This window comes from Heptranchias perlo, unplaced genomic scaffold (genome assembly GCF_035084215.1).
Source record: "Heptranchias perlo isolate sHepPer1 unplaced genomic scaffold, sHepPer1.hap1 HAP1_SCAFFOLD_49, whole genome shotgun sequence".
NCBI classification, from domain to species: Eukaryota; Metazoa; Chordata; class Chondrichthyes; order Hexanchiformes; family Hexanchidae; genus Heptranchias; species Heptranchias perlo.
The window spans coordinates 1,472,010-1,486,494 of NW_027139505.1; the positions used below are offsets into that span (position 1 = coordinate 1,472,010).

At 46.3% G+C, this 14,485-nt stretch overlaps 1 protein-coding gene across 1 annotated transcript in view; it reads left to right on the forward strand.

The window, feature by feature from the left end:
* LOC137313875 (probable G-protein coupled receptor 139) overlaps positions 1–14,485 on the forward strand; it is a 28,371-nt gene that overhangs the window by 12,057 nt on the left and 1,829 nt on the right. The window lies entirely within an intron of this gene.

The window sequence follows — 14,485 nt, forward strand, 5'->3', positions numbered from 1 at the left end:
GATGATTTCGCCAGCAAATTGCAATGAGTAGGAGATAATTCCATGGTACAAATTGATTATTCTCCACTAAATTGCAGTGAGTGGAGGATAGTTACATAAAATAAATTAATTATTTCTCCAGCAAAATGCAGTGAGTGGGGGATAGTTACAAAATACAAATGAATTATTTCTCCTGTAAAAAGTAGTGAGCGTGCGAGAGTTACATAATAAAAACCGACGATTTCCCTGTAAAATGTAGTGAATGCCGGATAGTTACGTAAGTCAAATTGATTATTTCACCAGCAAAATGCAGGGAGTGGGGGACAGTTACATAATACAAATTGATTATTTCTCCCTTAAAATATGGTGAGTGGCGGAAAGTTATGTTCTAAAAAAATGGTTATTTCTGCTGTAATATGCAGGAAGTGGGGAATAGTTACTTAATACCAATTGACTATTTCTCCAGGAAAATGCAGTGAGTGGGGGATAGGTCCAATTGCTTATATCTCTGGTCACCATTGACCAGAAACTTCACTGGACCTGCCATATAAATGCTGTGGCTACGAGAGCATGTCAGAGGCTGGGTATTCTGCGGCGAGTGACTCACCTCCTGACTCCCCAAAGCCTGTCCACCATCTACAAGGCACAAGTCAGGAGTGTGATGGAGTACTGTCCACTGGCCTGGATGAGTGCAGCTCCAACAACACTCAAGAAGCTCCACACCATCCAAGATAAAGCAGCCTGCTTCTTTGGCACCCCATCCACGACCCAAAACATTCACTCCCTTCACCACCGGCGCACAGTGGCTCCAGTGTGTACCATCCACAGGATGCACTGCAGCAACTCGCCAAGGCTTCATCGACAGCACCTCCCAAACCCGCGACCTCTACCACCTAAAAGGACAAGAGCAGCATGCACATGGGAACAACACCACCTGCACGTTCTCCTCCAAGTCACGGACCATCCTGACTTGGAAATATATCGCCGTTCCTTCATCGTCGCTGGGTCAAAATCCTTGAACTCCCTTCTTAACAGCGCAGTGAGAGAACCGTCACTGCACGGACTGCTGATTTTCAAGAAGGCGGCTCACCACCACCTTCTCAAGGGAAATTAGGGATGGGCAATACATGCGGCCTCGCCAGCGAAGCCGATGTCCCATGAACGAATAAAAACAAATGCAGTGAGTGGGGGATAGTTACATAATACAAAGCGCCTTAAAGGTCTAGAGAAAGGTGGAGAGGGGGTGAGGTTTTGGAATGAAATTTCAGAACTTTATGCCTCGGCAGTTGAAGGCACGGACGCCCGTCGTGGAGTGATTGAACTCAGGAATGGGCAAAAGGCCTGAATTGGAGGAGCGCTGAGATCAGAGGGTTGTAGGGCTGGAGGAGGTTACAAAGATTGGGAGGGGCGATGCCAGCTAGGGATTTGAAAAGAAGGATGAGAATTTTGAAATCGAGACATTGCCGGACCGCGATTCAATACAGATTAGTGAGCACAGGGGTGATGAGTGATTGGAACTTGTTGCGACTTACGATATTGGGCAGCAGAGTTTAGGATGGGCTCAAGTTCATGGATATTGCAAGGTGGGAGGCCGGCTTTCACATTTCGCTGCCTAAATTTTCATCTGCCATGTGTCTGCCCATTTTTCCAGTCTGTCAGTGTCCTCCTGAAGTCGACTACCATGCTCCTCACAAATGTCGCCAGAACTTTCAATCCAAATATTGCACCGAAAGATTTAACTGCCAGGCTGCAAAACAACTCCCATTACCAAGGCGATGGCACAAGGCGCTGTATATATCTCGAGTCAATCCAGACCTATTCTGACGTAATTCCAGTCATGTACAAATACTTCAATTTTATCGTTACCAGAGTGAATCTATAGAAGAGTGAAGAATCAGTCTCTTTGGCAGTAATCCTGATATTTGTTCAAAAATGAAATGGGATGAAGTCGAACGAAAGTTCTCTTTCGAACATGATATTTCAAATTTTCTCATTTTCGAACTTTCACTGGGATATTTCCAGTTTATGATACAAAAGAATCGTTATTTAAAAATAAACACACCCAAAATCGTTCCTTGTTTTGGTAGTATCCGTTCGATTGTAGATTTTGGGGGAGCGGCAGTCAAAGTAGATCTGCAAAGCTTGGAACGACAGGTGAGCAAGACGGTGCATAATAGGATACAGGCATCAGTCTTTCCGATGAGCTGAAGTGCACAGAGTGTGCAGGATGGGAGGTCGGCCATGTGAGCGTAAAAATAATCTAGTCTAGAGGTGCAAAAGTTCAGGGAACAGTCCATAGTAGACAAGAACGGAGGCGAATGATGTTACTGGATAACGAGTAGGCGGTCTTCAAGATGGACAGTATACGGGGTGGGAAGGTCACCTCGTGGGGAAAAGGTACATTGCGTTAAAAACAGTCTAGTTCAGCCTGATATGGTGGCATAGAGAGGGTTAAATCAGTGGCAAGTGAATGGAGTTTAGTGACGGGGGGCTGAAGGCGATTACAATTGTCTTCCTTACGTTTACCTGGAGGAACTTGCGCTCTTCAAGACTTGATATGTAACAAGCAGCCTGACAACAAAGAGGTCTGGGGTGGGGGGTGATGGGGACCTGGGTTCGAGAGAGGTGGTGAAGAGATAGAGCAGGTCGTCGGGGCCGGGGGATGTGGGTTCGAGAGAGTTGGTGAAGGGATAGAGCAGTTGGTGGGAGGAGCGGACTTGGGTTTGAGAGAGGTGATGAAGAGAGAGAGCAGGTGGGGGGGGGGGAGGTGGACGTGAATTTAAGAGAGGTGGAGAAGAGAGAGAGCAGGTGGTGGGGGAGGCGGGGGACGTGGATTTGAGAGAGATGGTGAAGAGATAGAGCAGGTAGTGGGGGGAGGGGACGTGGGTTTGAGTGAGGTGGTGAAGAGATATAGCAGGTGGTGGGTGGCGGGGGACGTGGGTTTGAGTGAGGTGGTGAAGAGATAGCGCAGTTGGTGGGGGAGGGGACGTAGGTTTGAGAGCGGTGGTGACGAGATAGAGAAGGTGGTGGGGGAGGTGACGTGGGTTTGTGAGAGATGGTGAAGTGTTAGAGCAGGTGCTGGGGGGAGGGGACGTGGGTGCGAGAGAGTTGGTGTAGAGATTGAGCAGGTGGTGGGGGAGGGGACGTGGGTTTGAGAGCGGAGGTGAAGAGAGAGCAGCTGGTGGGGGAGGGGACGTGGATTTGAGAGAGGTGGTGAAGGGATAGAGCAGGTGGTTGGTGGAGGGTACGTGGGTGTGAGAGAGGTGCTGATGGGATAGAGCAGGTGGTGGGGGAGGAGACGTGGGTTTGAGAGAGGTGGTGAAGAGTTAGAGCAGGTGGTGGTGGAGGGGACGTGGGTTTGAGAGAGGTGGTGAAGAGATAGAGCAGGTGGCGGTGGAGGGGACGTGGGTTTGAGAGAGGTGGTGAAGAGTTAGAGCAGGTGGTGGGGGAGGGGACGTGGGTTTGAGAGAGGTGGTGAAGAGTTAGAGCAGGTGGTGGTGGAGGGGACGTGGGTTTGAGAGAGGTGGTGAAGAGATAGAGCAGGTGGCGGTGGAGGGGACGTGGGTTTGAGAGAGGTGGTGAAGATATAGAGCAGGTGGTGGAGGAGGCGGGGGACGTGGGTTTGAGTGAGGTGGTGAAGAGATAGAGCAGGTGGTGGGGAGAGGGGACATGGGTTTGAGAGAGGTGGTGAAGAGATAGAGCAGGTGGTGGGTGGAGGGGACGTGGGTGTGAGAGAGGTGCTGATGGGATAGAGCAGGTGGTGGGGGAGGGGATGTGGGTTTGCGTGAGGTGGTGAAGAGATAGAGCAGGTGGTGGGGGAGGGGACGTGGGTTTGAGTGAGGTGGCGAAGTTTTAGAGCAGGTGGTGGGGGAGGGGACGTGGGTCTGAGTGAGGTGGTGAAGAGATAGAGCAGGAGGTGGGGGAGGGGGACGTGGGTTTGAGTGAGGTGGCGAAGTGATAGAGGAGGTGGTGGGGGAGGGGACGAGGGTCTGAGTGAGGTGGTGAAGAGATGGAGCAGGTGGTGGGGGAGGGGACGTGGGTTTGAGTGAGGTGGTGAAGAGATGGAGCAGGTGGTGGGGGAGGGGACGTGGGTTTGAGTGAGGAGGTGAAGAGATAGAGCAGGTGGTGGGGGTGGGGATGTGGGTTTGAGTGAGGTGGTGAAGAGATAGAGCACGTGTTCGGGGAGGGGACGTGTGTCTGAGAGAGGTGGTGAAGAGATAGAGGAGGTGGTGGGGGAGGGGACGTGGGTTTGAGTGAGGTGGTGAAGAGATAGAGGAGGTGGTGGGGGAGGGGACGTGGGTCTGAGTGAGGTGGTGAAGAGATAGAGCAGGTGGTGGGGGAGTGGACGTGGGTTTGAGTGAGGTGGTGAAGACATAGAGCAGGAGGTGGGGGAGGGGACGTGGGTCTGAGTGAGGTGGTGAAGAGATAGAGCAGGTGGTGGTTGGAGGGGACGTGGGTCTGAGAGAGGTGGTGAAGAGATAGAGTGGGTGGTCTGGGAGGGGACGTGGGTCTGAGTGAGGTGGTGAAGAGATAGAGGAGGTGGTGGGGGAGGGGACGTGGGTCTGAGTGAGGTGGTGAAGAGATAGATGGGGTGGTCGGGGAGGGGACGTGGGTCTGAGTGAGGTGGTGAAGAGATAGAGGGGGTGGTAGGGGAGGGGACGTGGGTCTGAGTGAGGTGGTGAAGAAATAGAGGAGGTGGTGGGGGAGGGGACGTGGGTTTGAGTGAGGTGGTGATGAGATAGAGCAGGTGGTGGGGGGAGGGGACGTGGGTCTGAGTGAGGTGGTGAAGAGATAGAGCAGGTGGTGGGGGGAGGTGACGTGGGTCTGAGTGAGGTGGTGAAGAGACGGAGCAGGTGGTGGGGGGAGGGGACGTGGGTTTGAGTGAGGTGGTGAAGAGATAGAGCAGGTGGTGGGGGGAGGGGACGTGGGTCTGAGTGAGGTGGTGAAGAGATAGTGCAGGTGGTGGGAGGGGACGTGGGTCTGAGAGAGGTGGTGAAGAGATAGAGCAGGTGGTGGGGGGAGGGGACGTGGGTCTGAGTGAGGTGGTGAAGAGATGGAGCAGGTGGTGGGGGAGGGGACGTGGGTCTGAGTGAGGTGGTGAAGAGATAGAGCAGGTGGTGGGGGGAGGGGACGTGGGTCTGAGTGAGGTGGTGAAGAGATAGTGCAGGTGGTGGGAGGGGACGTGGGTCTGAGAGAGGTGGTGAAGAGATGGAGCACGGTGTTATTAGAGTAAATGTGGAAGGTAACCCTATGTGAGTGGATGATACCACCTTGTTGAAGCGTGTAAATTTGTAAGGGACAAGTAGAGATCGCCGAGGGCGTCCAGAGATAAAGAAGTGCAGTCATTGCACGTGATGGTCAGGCTATGTAAGGGTAGAATCAAGCAAGGGAATTTCCACCGAACTGAGGAGCGGTGTTGCAAGAATGTGCTGTGCTCGACCATGCCTAAGGTCGCAATGAACTTAAGGAGGATGAGGAGCGAGAGTGCCTTATGATCATAGTAACTGAGGGTATGGAACGGGAGAGAGTCAGTGTTTGATGAGGTGGAACCGTTTGATGAGGAGCGAAAGTGCATTATGGTCACAGTAACTGAGGGGATGGAACGGGAGAGAGTCAGTTTTTGATGAGAGGAAACCGTTTACCAAGATAATGATGTTGGAGTACGAGTCATCATCAACAGGTTTAGTGTGGCGCCTCCATTAGTAATGTTAAAGCGGGGTCAACATCATTAATGTTAGAGTAGAATGACCACCTGTATAGTTAGAACAGGATCACCACCAGAAATGTAAAGAGTAGGGATGGACCAGTAATGTTGGAGAATACTCACTACAATTAATGTTGGAGTGCGGCCACCCCATATAATGTTCGAGTATGTTTATGGTCAGTAATATTACAGTCGTGCCAACAGCAGTAATGATAGAGTAGAGACACCACCAGTCATATTGCAGCAGAGTCAATACCTGACTGGTAGCAGTAAGTATGATTTTGTATTGAGTGCTTGAAACGTTGTAAACATGTCACTGAACTAGAAATATTCAGCAGCAAGAACCTAACTCAATGTTCATGAGAGGTGTTTACTTCAGGGATCCTGGATCACGCCCAAGCGAATTACATCTGAGATTACTTTCTGTTCATTAATTTTAATGCACGGAGTTCCGTGGACTCGGGTGCATTATTTCCCAATTGGCGATCCTGAGTGCACTGAAGCGGAAAATCTGACCTTCTTTGTTAATTGACTGTAACTAATGCTATTATTTTGTAACTTGGTTTTCTCACTGGGGCACTGATTGTATATAAAAGGAGAGCATTTACAGATCTCAGATGCACTCCAGTTGGAACCAGAAAGTGTAGTCAGAATTGACCAGCTCTTCTGAAAATGGTACAACCAATAATTCTACAACTAAAGGATATTTACTACCCTGTTCTCGCAATCTTTGGTGTTCCCGGTAAGTCAGTCTTTCTGGTTACTTAATAGTTGTGGAATATCTCCCCATGTTGGTGCTTGTTAGAAAATGCATCAGCTAATGATAATATCTTATTGAAGAGTTGTTCATTCTGTGAAATAACTTTATTATTACCAGCCGTAATCCTACCGATTTGCATCGTTAGCCAGTCGCTCTTCTGGTGAGAAAATCGTGAGCACTGGGCTTTCAACATTCTATGCCTATACAGTGGGACAAATTCTCACAGCCCCGAACCCTGCAGTACGCAGCTCATTAAAGATAGTGGGGTAGAGTTACTTCTTGTTTCCATTAGTTTTGCGTGCAGATTCCAGTGTAATTGGCGTAACCTGCGCAAAAGATCGAGGAATTTTAAACATAAGTGAGTGATGGCCAAAACCACTTGCATTTATATTTTCCAAGATCTTTTCCTGTGGTTTGAGATTTAATTCACCCGTATCAGGCCCCTACCACAAAACTGGCCATGCGGCCAGATCGAAATTGTGAGATTCCTCGGATTGCTCTGTTTGGGGAATGGTCACCAAACTGCAATTATTTTCTTAGGCGCACAGGCACCAGTAGACACTTAAAAAAAAAATGTAAATCAAAAATATGTATTTTACGAAGAAACTGACTAGTGTACAGCAATGAAACCAGTAAATGTTCAGTGCAATATTTTAAAGTCCTTTTTAATGATTTTAAATCAGGCTCAGGAATGGACACTGGTATAAAAAATGATTATATTTGGTGATAAAGCCATTTTCAGCTGCATCAATATAACTGCACGAGGTTGCCTCTCTTAAAAACAACAAGGAATAATTCTTAATGGAAAAAAGAAACGATTATGTTTCATTACGCTGTCCAATTACGCTGTTTAGTGGAACATTTTACGTTTGTCGTTATTCAAATGAATTTTATTGGTAACTTGAACTGGAACATAATCAGCGCAATTTCGGGCTCATTTTGGGCACAATTTCCCGCTTGCTTGGGATCCAACAGGTGCCGCTGTCCTACCGTGCAGCGCCCTCTGGAGGATAATGGAGTATATTACCCTTGTAACTGCCAGGGCTTCACGCACCGCCGAGGCAGATTGTCAGAGGCAAATTGAGCCCGGTGTAATGTTCCACCCAAGCGTTCCTGGAAGCCCAAAGACCAAGAATTAGCCAAATATACTTTTAGATTTATTGTGTCTCCATTGCCTGGTGTAGTGAGGAGAACGGGAGAACTTCTCCCGAATCCTAAGAGGAGAGTGAGATCTCAGAAAGTGAACAGGCTTTGATGTAAATTCGAAATAATTATTGGAAGTTCATGGATCCAAACTGAAATTGCAGCGGAGAAAAAAAAATCAATTTCGGCCCTTTCCACTAAGCGGTAGATGTTCCTCTTTATTGCTTGGACATTAAGCAGCATAGAGGGGTGGACATTCATCATGGCCTAAATTGGGCGCAGAGAGGAAAATCGGACATGAAGGGTTGCAGGCCAGTTGCAACACCTGTCCAGGTGGGTTCTGTTACCCGTGCGATTGTCCCCCCAATGAAACTAAAAGAACCAAACATAATGAAACTTATGTAAAAGTTTGACCCGTTTTTTCCACTGGGCCGCAGTTGGACGTTGTTAGTTAATTCCTCCCATTATTGTCGCAACTATGGGTTGTTAATCCTTCAACAATATCTTAGCTTGATTCTAGCCTGAGTGATTGTAAAATAACACATTTTATAGATTGAATTAGAACAGAGTTGCATTGCAGCTTTCTTCAACATTACATCCAACAGGATTATAGCTGCACTACGACAGTCTACAGATTATATTAAATAACAAGCAATCACACAAACTGATCTGTCCGAGAATCCAGGGTCATCAGACTTTTCCTTCGTCGACTGCCTTTAGCATTGGAGTTCCAACCGTCCCCTCTTGAGAAATCTATCTTTTGTTGGGAAGCATGTCCCATTTAATACTATTCGGCTGCGTTGTTCTGCACGTATGCACCTCTGTCCTTATCTCCTGTTTATCAATCATCCCGTTGTGCTGACTCTCAGAAACCAGCGAGGATTGTTTATAATGTGTGCTGCATAAATAGTTTGTTCCACGTCAACCTTGAACATGACTCCTGTGATGTTTATTGTTTACATAGCCTTTCACTGTTATCAGGTCTTCTTGTGTGATTTATTTTGCAACCACATGTCTTGTTTTAAAGTAATCCAACTTCTGGCGTTATCGCATCTAGAACCGTGGTATCCCTTGACGTTTGAATGTTTACTTCTGAAGATTCAGGAAAGATTTTTTTCTTTTACAAACTTTCTTTGTTTGCACACACAGAGGCATGACATCCCCCGTCACCTTCTGTTGACACCCGCTCTCTTATTAAAATGCTTCCGCGCTTTATGCGAACGATGCGAGATGGGATACTGACAATGCTTGTTTCAAACCATATTCTTAAAGACCTTTTCAAAGGACAACTTAGAAAATTGGCAGGTGGAATAGTCGTGAGCAACTTTCTAGTTTCAGTTTTCAACGACAGATCGCAATATGTAATTTGGATATGAGAGAGAATTACTTTGTTGCGTTTCAAGATTTAATGGATTATAGAACAATCCAAGCTTTCCCTTTATCTGCATATTCATTCATAACTGCACGGTTCTTGCGAAGTACTTTGGCTTGGCACGGTACTTGCCGCTAACATTTAATAGTGGTCACAATCCGGTGTCAGAACTGAATCCAACACAGATAGAAAGGGGAGTGAGATTCTCTTGAGCAGGAGGTTTCATTTTATTTCGAATCCATTCAGACTTTGAACACGATTCAAATCCCAATTTTTTCATGTTCAGAAACCGTCCCTGCTTGCAAGGACCCTAAGTTTCAGGAGATATCATTCCTTTGCATTTAAGCGTTAAATGTTTGGCAAAATAGAAAAGTCCTGGAGGAGAAGCAGAGAAGGTAAGCTCCTGACCGACTTTCTGCCTATTTAAGTTAATATCGCCGATATGGAGCCAGCAGTGTTAACTGAGCGGGTCCCTTCCCGCCTGATCATCCGAGAGAGACGACCCATTCCATGGTTTATGGAGCCAATATTACTGGTATGTGTCCCTCCCCGCCAGATCGTCATACAGTCCACCCATTCCATGTTTTAAGGGTGATGTGGAGATGCCGGTGATGAACTGGGGTGGACAAATATAAGGAATCTTACAACACCAGGTAATAGTCCAACAATTTTATTTTAAAATCACAAGCTTTCGGAGATTATTCACCTGACGAAGGGGATAATCTCCGAAAGCTTGTGATATTAAAATAAAATTGTTGGACTATAACCTGGTGTTGTAAGATTCCTTACATATGTTTTAATGGGACAGCAGTGTGACTGGTGTGGGCAATTCAAGTGAGAAGCTCACACACAAAGTCCACCCATTCCATGGTTTATTGAGCCAGTGTTATTGTGTGGGCCCCTCCACGCCTGAACTTAACACAGGGGAGTCCACCTAGTTCATGGTTTATGGAGGTTAACTGAAAAAGAAAATGAGAGGGGCAAAGAGGGTTTATGAGAATCGACTAGCGGCTAACATCAAAGGGAACACAAAATCTTCACTAAAGAAGAGGATGCTGTCAATGTCACAGTAAAGGAGGAGGTAGAAGAGAAATTCAATAGGATAATCATAGATTGAGAGTAGGTATTAAAATGTTGGCAGCCCTCAAAGTAGAAAAGTCACTCGGTCGGGCTAGGATGCATCCTCGTTTGCTGAGGGAAGTAAGGGTGGAAATTGCAGAGGCTCAGGCCACAATGTTCCAATCCTCTTTAGATATGAGAGTGGTGCCAGAGGACTGGAGGATTGCAAATGTTACACCCTTGTTCAATAAATGGGAGATGAATAATCCCAGCAATTACAGGCCAGCCAGCCTAACGTCGCTGGTGTGGACACTTTTAGAGAGAATAAGCCGGGACAAAGTTAAATGGAACTTAGTAAACATATGGGTCAATAAAATAGAGCCAGCAAGGATTTGTTAAAGGCAAATCATGTTTGACTCACATGTTTGAGTTCTTCGATGAAGTAACGGAGAAGGTTTATGAATGTAGTGCGGACGATGTTGTGATATGGACTTTCAAAAGACGTTTGATAAAGTACCAAATAATAGAATTGTTAGCAAAATTGAAACCCATGGGGTGAAAGGGACAGTTGCTGCGAAATTCCCTGCAGTTCAGATGAATGAGAGATGATCTGATTGAAATGTATTACATTTTTACAGGGCTCGACAGGGTCGAAGCTGATAGTTTGCTTCCCCTGGCGGGAGAGACGAGAACTAGGGGTCTTAGTATCAGGACCAGGGGTCGACCAGTTATCACAGCACCATTTGATCATAGAATCGTTAAAAGTAGAAAAACCCCATTTGGCCCATCGAGCCCATGCCGGATCTTGGTAAGAGCATTCCAGATAGTCCCATTCCCACGGTCTTTGCGATGAGACCTTCAATTTTTTTCCTTTCATGTAATTAACCAATTCCTTTTTGAAAGCCACGATTGAATCTGCTTCCACAGCCATTTCTGACAGTGCATTACAGATCATAACTACGCACTGCCTAAAAAAAGTTTTTCCTCATATCGTCTTTGATTCTTTTGCCAATCACCTTAATACTGTGCACTCTATTTCTCGACCCTTTCGACAATGTGAACAGTTTGCCTTTATTTACTTTATCTGAACGTTTCATGATTTTGAACACTTCCAGCAAATCTCCTCCCAACTTTCTGTACTCTAAGGAAAACAACTCAAGCTTCTCCTGTCTATCTGCACAACTGAAGTCCCTCATCGCTGGAACCATTCTAGTAAACATTTTCTGCATCCTCTCGAAGGCCTTCACATCGTATAATGCGGTGCCCAAAATTGGAGCCCATACTCCAGTTGTGGCTGAACCAGTTTTGTTTTGTAGATGTTCCAAATAACTTCCTTGCTTTTGCACTCTATGCCTGTATTTATTACGCCCAGGATCCCGTATGCGTTTTTAAGCGCTTTCTCAAACTCTTCTGCCACCTTCAAAGATTTGTGCATATATGCCGACAGGTCTCTCTTTTCCTGCAACCCCTTTAGGTTTGTACCATTTAGTTTATATTGTCTCTGTAGGGCTGAGATGAGGAAAAACTTCTTCACTCAGAGAGTTGTAAATCCTTTGAATTCTCTCGTCCAGACGGCTGTGATGCTCAGTCGGTGAGTATAATTAAACCTGAATTCGATAGTTTTTTTCACCAAGCCAATCAAGGGATATGGGGATATGGTGGGAAAGTGGAATTCAGATCGAAGATATATTGAATGGTGGTGCAGGCTCGAGTGGCTGTGTGGCCCACTCCTGCTCTTATGTTCTTATGTAAAAATGAGCGTTTGCAATATAAAGTAAATTGGACAATTTAAAAAGAGATGCAACAGCAGAGACCTGGGGGTGTAGATACGCAAGCCTTTGAAGTTGGATGGACAAGTTGAGAAGGCTGTTAAAACGGCATACGGGTTCCTCGGTTTTAAAAATAGAGGCAAGGAGAAAAGCAAGGAAGTCGTCCTGAACAGTTATCGAAGACTGGTTAGACCCCAGCTATAATGCTGTTTCCAATTCTGGACACCAAACTTTAGAAAGGATATCAAGGCCTCATATAGGTTGTAGAGGAGATTTACGAGAATGGTACAGCAACAACTTGCATTTCTATAGCGCCTTAAACCTACAAACACGTACCATGTTGCTTCACAAGAGCGTTATCGAACAAAATTTTACACAGAGCCATATGAGGAGAAATTAGGATAGCTGACCAAAAGCTTGGACAAAGAGGTAGGTTATGAGAGGCGTCTTAATGGAGGAGAGTGAGGTTGAGAGGCGGAGTGGTTCAAGGGTGGAATTGCAGAGCTGAGGACATAGGCAGCTGAAGGCACAGCCACCAATGCTGGAGCGATTAAAACCGGGGATACGTACGAGGCCAAAATTTGAGGAGCCCAGAGATCTGAGAGGATTGTAGGGTTGGACGAGTTCACAGAGATAAGGAGGAGTGAGGCCACAAATGGATTTGAAAACAAGGATGAGATTTTTAAGATCGAGGCGTTGCCGGACCGGGAGCCAATGTAGTTCAGCGAGCACAGGGGGCTGATGGGTGAATGGTACTTGGTGCGAGTTAGGATAAGGACAGCAGTGTTTTGGTTTAACTCAAGCTTATGGTGAGTGGAAGATGGGAGGCCGACGTGGAGAGCATTGAAATAGTGAAGTCTACGTTTAACAAATGAATGGATGAGGTTTTCAGCAGCAGATGTGCTGAGGTAATGGTGGAGGCGGACGATGTTGCGGACATGGAAGTAGGCGGTCTTTAGATTGGATGATAGACTTCAGTTACGCGGTTGCCCCGAGCTCCCGTCCCCTCCGAAAACTCCCAGCGGGACAGAGAATTTTACATTTTCCCTGTTGAATGCTTTCTTTCTTTTTAAAAGTTCTTATAAACATTACTGATCAAAGCAGCCCGTGTACATCAACTTAAGTATCATCACAGCTCAACATGGAAAACATGTTGTGAAATGTACCTGTGAGTATCCCCGTGTAATTCCACTTCTCAATCTTTCAGTGAAATGTACCTTTGAGTGTCCCCGTGTAATTCCTCTTCTCCCTCTTTCAGTGAAATGTACCTGTGAGTATCCCCGTGTAATTCCTCTTCTCCCTCTTTCAGTGAAATGTACCTGTGCGTGTCCCCGTGTAATTCCTCTTCTCCCTCTTTCAGTGAAATTTACCTGTGAGTATCCCCGTGTAATTCCTCTTCTCCCTCTTTCAGTGAAATGTACCTGTGAGTGTCCCCGTGTAATTCCTCTTATCTCTCTTTCAGTGAAATGTACCTGTGAGTATCCCCGTGTAATTCCTCTTCTCTCTCTTTCAGGGAAATGTACCTATGAGTGTCCCCGTGTAATTCCTATCCTCTCTCTTTCAGTGAAACGTACCGGTGATTGTCCCCGTGTAATTCCTCTTCTCTCTCTTTCAAAGAAATGTACCTGTGAGTGTCCCCGTGTAATTCCTCTTCTCCCTCTTTCAGTGAAATGTACCTGTGAGTGTCCCCGTATAATTCCTCTTCTCCCTCTTTCTGGGAAATATACCTGTGAGTGTCCCCGTGTAATTCCTCTTCTCTCTCTTTCAGTGACATGTACCTGTGATTGAACCCGTGTAATTCCTCTCCTCCCCTAAGGTCTTCACATCGTATAATGCGGTGCCCAGAATTGGAGAACATACTCCAGTTGTGGCTGAACCAGTTTTGTTTTGTAGATGTTCAAAATAACTTCCTTCCTTTTGCACTCTATGCCTGTATTTATAACGCCCAGAATCCCGTATGCGTTATTAAGCGCTTTCTCAAACTCTTCTGCCACCTTCAAAGATTTGTGCACAAATGCCACCAGGTCTCTCTGTTCCTGCAACCTCTTTCGGTTTGTACCATTTAGTTTATATTGTCTCTGGAGGGCTGAGATGAGGAAAAACGTCTTCACTCAGAGAGTTGTAAATCCTTTGAATTCTCTCCTCCAGAGGGCTTATGATGCTCAGTCGGGAAGTATATTTAAACCTGAATTCGATAGCTTTTTATCACCAAGGCAATCAAGGGAGATGGGGATATGGTGGGAAAGTGGAATTCAGATTGACGATCAGCCATGCTCTTTTTGAATGGTGGTGCAGGCTCGAGTGGCTGTGTGGCCCACTCCTGCTCTTATGTTCTTATGTAAAAATGAGCGAAGGCAATATAAAGTAAATTGTACAATTTTTCAAGAGATGCAACACCAGAGACCTGAGGGTGTACATACGCACGCCTTTGAAGTTGGATGGACAGGTTGAGAAGGCTGTTAAAAAGGCATACGTGTTACTCGGTTTTACAAATAGAGGCAAGGAGAAAAGGAAGGAAGTCGTGCTGAACAGTGAGAAAAGACAAGTTAGGGCCCAGCTAGACTGCTGTGTCCAATTCTGGACACCAAACTTTAGAAAGGATGTCAAGGCCTCAGAGAGGTTGTAGAGGAGATTTACAGGAACGGAACAGCAACAACGTGCATTTACATAGCGCCTTTAACGTCCAAACACTTACAAAG